Below are 4,829 nucleotides of genomic sequence, written 5' to 3' on the forward strand. Positions count from 1 at the left end.
AAACTCACAGAGATCCACCTGCCTCTGCCTCCCGAGTGCTGGGATTACAGGCGTGCACCACCAACGCCCGACTCTTTTTTTTTTAAAAAAATATTTATTTTATTGGTGTTTTGCTTGCCTGTATATCTGTATGAGAGTGTTGGATCCCCTGGAATTGGAGTTACAGACAGGTGTGAGCTGCCGTGTGGGTGCTGGGAATTGAACCCGGGTCCTCTGGAAGAGCAGCCGGTGCTCCTAACTGCTGATCTGTTTCTCTGGCTCCCACAGCAACTCTTTTTTTTTTTTTTTTCTTTTCTTATTTTACTTTAAAACTATGGAACGCTTCAAGAATTTGCGTGTCATCCTTGCATAGGGGCCATGCTAATCTTCTCTGTATCGTTCCAACTTTAGAATATGTGCTGCCAAAGCTAGTACCCACAGCAACCCTTATAAAGGAAAACATTTAATTGGGGCTGGCTTATAGATTAAGAGGTTTAGTCTGTGATCGCCATGGTGGGAAGCATGGCAGCATGCAGGCAGACATGGTGCTGGAGAAGTAGCTAAGAGTTCTACATCTTGAGATGCAGGCTGCAGGAAGAGGCAGCGAGACACTAGGCCTGGCTTGAGCTTCTGAAGTTCAAAGTCGACCCTCTAGTGACGCACTTCCTCCAACAGGGCTGCCCCTCCAATAGCCTCTTCCTATGGGCCTAGAGGAACCATGAGTTGTTTTGTTTTGTTGGTTTTTTTGAGAACAGGTTTCTCTGTTTAGTTTTGGTGCCTGTCCTGGAATTCACTCTGTAGACCAGGCTGGCCTCAAACTCACAGAAATCCACCTGCCTCTGCCTCCCGAGTGCTGGGATTAAAGGGATGCACCACCACCACCTGGCTTGTTTTGTTTTTTAAGACAGAGTTTCTCTATGCAACAGTCCTGGGTGTCTGTCTGTCCTGGAACTCATTCTGTAGACCAGGATGGCCTCAAACCCAGAGATCTGCCTGCCTCTGCCTCTTGAGTGCTGGGATTAAAGGGATGCGCCACCACCACCTGGCTATAGGGACCATTTTTATTCAAATCACCACAAACCACATTAAAAAAAAAAAAGGCTGGGCATGGAGGGTGTGATTGCCATTCCATGGTTGAGGACACAGGGATAAGCATATCCCTGGTCTCCTTGGCAAGCCAGGCTAGCTAACTGATGAACTTCAGGTCAATGAAAGACCTTGTCTCAAAAAGCAAGGTAGAGAGCACTGGTGGTGCTCTCTTCCCTGAAGACTCATATATTTGAATGCTTAGTCACCAAGGAGTGGTACTATATGAAAGTAATGAAAAGTATGGCCTCTTTGGAGGAAATGTGTCACTGGGGGTGGGCCTTGAGGTTACAAAAGCCCATGCCAAGCCCAGTGTCTCCCACTCTGACTCATATCAGGATGTAGAACTTTCAACAACCTCTCCAGCACCATGTCTGCCTGCATGCCACCATGCTTCCTGCCATGATGATAAATGGACTAAATCTCTGAGCCTGTAAGCCAGAGCCAATTAAAAGTTTTCTTTAAAGAGTTGCCATGTAGTAGAATATTATTTTAAGGTGTGTTACTTTTGTTTATGTTGCATTTGTTTAACTCTGTGAAGTTGTGTTACTGTGCCTATCTAAAACACCTGATGGTCTAAAAAAGAGATGAACAGCCAATAGTGAGGAAGGAGAGAGAAATAGGCAGGGATGGCAGGCAGAGAGAATATACGGAAGAAGAAAAGAGATGGAGGCGTGAGAGAAGAAGTAGTCAGAGAAGGAGGAGGAACTAGGGGCCAGCCACTCAGCTAGACAGTCCGTTGTAGCTGAAGTTTTCCTGTGTCCCGCCCGGTCCGCAGCTGCTCAGACCCAAGTGAACACATAGAGGTTTATATTAATTAAAACTGCTTGGCCATTAGCTCAAGCTAACTACTGACTAACTCTTAGCTTAAATTCAGCCCACATCTGTTCATCTATATGATGCCACATGTTCCGTGGCCTTACCTGCTGCTTCCTGGACAGCAGACTGACTCAACCCTTCCTCTTCCCAGAATTCTCCTTGTCTGTTTATCCCACCTATAATTCCTGCCTGGCTACTGGCCAATCAGCTTTTTATTTATCAGTCAATCAGAGCGACACATTCACAGCATGCAGAACATTCCACAGCATCTCCCCTTTTCTGTCTAATTAAAAGGGAAGGGTAAAAATTACATACAATAGTAAAATTACATATAATAGAACAGTTATCAAGCAAGAATCACAGTTACAATATCCAGTCCACTTATATTTGGCAAATTTAAAGAAAATATTCTATTTATCCTATATTTGTGAGTCCAAGGTTTCATACCTAACTTATCTCTTATCACAACCAGGAAAAATCATAATTATAACTATCTAGCCTTCAACTACATCAAAGACCTCAGGATACAATATTACCTAAGTAAACAGGAAATTCATTGTAAGCAACTTCCAAACTTTTGGAAATTACAGAGACAGCTGACTGCCTGGACAGTCATCCAAAGTTCCTCTGCAATGTTGGAGCATCCATCTTTAGCCTATAGGCCTAGAGTCTCTCAGTCACTTTTCCTGTGTCCTGTAGAATGTCTGGCAGTTTCTTCCGTGAAGCAGGAACCTGAAGGACCATCTTGTCTTGTAAAGTTCAGTGGTCACCTTCCTATGGGTCCTGCATGTCTAGTTTATACAACATATCATCAAGCAGTCAATGCAAGGACTCTTTTTTGACCAGTAGCTAACTTTTGCCACAAAGAAAGCAAACTCCATGCATTTCTTCAGTGCCCATTACCTTCTCTGAAGTAGATTGGTGCTGCCAGGAGCAGACATGTCTCAGTGTCAGAAAGTCTAAGTTCTTAAAACACTTTAAATGCCATATTCTGTAGGTCTTTGAAGTGTTTGAAGATTACCTACCTAATTGAATTATATCTATGTATACCTAGAAAACTTAACATGACTATAAGTTTGACTATCATAGAAGACTAATTATTAAGCTGTAGCAATGATCACGGTGTCTCTTCACAATAATAGAATGTTGACTAAGATAGCACCTGAGAAAGGACACCAGAGATTATTCTTGGCTTCTACATACTCATGCTGTATACACACTCAAACACATATTCATGCTGCATGCATATACACTAAAACACATACACATTCTGCATTCATATACATTCAAACACATACACATGCTGCAAGCATACACACTCAAATGCATACTCATGCTGCATGTATATACATGTAAATACATAAGCATGCTGCATGCCTATACGCTCAAATACATACACAGGCTGCATGCATATACACTCAAATACATACACAGGCTGCATGCATATACACGTAAATACATAAGCATGCTGCATGCATATACACTCAAATAAATACTCATGCTGCATGCATACACACTCAAAAACATACACAGGCTGCATGCATATACACTGAAATACATACACAGGCTGCATGCATATACACTCAAATACATACACAGGCTGCATGCATATACACTCAAATACATACACACACCACAAACGGAGAAACTGAAGATTATGCTGGAATAAAAAACAAAACAAAACAAATCTTAGTTCTAACAAAAGGTCAAGGTTTCCTTTTTATTTTGTACATGTTTTAACTTTATTTATGTGTAATGGGTTCCTGGAATTGAACTCAAGTCAATAGGCTTCTTTTACTTCTGAGCTACCTCACCAATCCCTCCTGCTTTTTATTTTTTATTTTTTTAAAAATTTTTTTTTGTTTTTCGAGGTAGAGTTTCTCTTTGTAGCCTTGGCTGTCCTGGAATTTGCTTTGTAGAGTAGATTGGCCTTGAACTCACAGAGATCTGTGGTAAATTTTATTCGTATGTTAATAAATAAAGTTTGCCTAGAGACCAGAGGAAATAGCAAGCCATTTTAAGTAAACACAAAAGTCAGGAAGGGGAAGCATATGCCCTTAAGCCTATCACTTGGCAGGCAGGGTCTCTGTGTATTCAAGGCCATACTAGGGAACAGCCAAGCGTGGTGATACACTCATTTAATCCCAATACCAACCATAGAGATCTGGAGGTCTGTACAGACAGGCAGTGACAAGGAAGTGAGGTAGCTGGGCTAAGAGCCACTGAGAGGGCAGAACAGCAAGGCAATAAAAGCCTGGCTAGACAGGAACTCGTGGCACTTTGGAAGGTGTGGCATGGTGAGGTAAAGTTATCTGGTGGCTATTTCTATTTCCTTGATCTTAAGGCTTTCACCCCTATATTTGGCTCCATTTTTAAAAATTTTATTTAATAAGACCACTTAGAAATTCGCCTACAGAGATCTCCTGCCTGTCTCCCAAGTGCCAGGATTAAAGAGTTATGCCACCACCACCTGCTTTGTTATTTTTATTTATTTTTTTAAGTATGGTTACTAGAAAATTTTATATTATACATGTGGAACTCATTATATTTCTATTGAATGGCACTGTTCTACACATTAAGAAGTGAGGTATTAGCTACGCCTGGTGACACAGCCCTGAAATTCCAGATCCTTGGAAGGCTAAGGTAGAAGATAAAAAGTTCAAGGTCAGCCTGGGCAATTTAGTGAGACCTTGTCACAAAACAAATAAAAGCCTACAGGTTCTGGGGAGACGGCTCAAAGCTTGCAACCATGAGGACTTGAGTTCAGACCCCTAGCAGCCATGTAAAAATCCAGTTGATACACACACCTGTAATCCCAGTGCTGAGGAGAGGGAGGCAAGCAGATCCCTGGAGCTTTCTGGCCGCCAGCCTAGCTGAATTGGTGAGACTCTGTCTCAAAAATAAGGTAGAGAGTGGCTGAGGGAGACTTCCCACATTGGCCTCTA

General features: G+C 42.1%; 1 non-coding gene across 1 annotated transcript; it reads right to left on the reverse strand.

The window, feature by feature from the left end:
- Nucleotides 1-307: 307 nt before the first annotated feature.
- LOC118586408 lies at nucleotides 308-414 on the reverse strand. The gene has a single exon (XR_004945303.1). It is a non-coding gene; the product is annotated as a U6 spliceosomal RNA (small nuclear RNA).
- Nucleotides 415-4,829: the final 4,415 nt, after the last annotated feature.

The sequence above is a fragment of the Onychomys torridus genome, chromosome 6 (genome assembly GCF_903995425.1).
Source record: "Onychomys torridus chromosome 6, mOncTor1.1, whole genome shotgun sequence".
Classification (NCBI taxonomy): domain Eukaryota; kingdom Metazoa; phylum Chordata; class Mammalia; order Rodentia; family Cricetidae; genus Onychomys; species Onychomys torridus.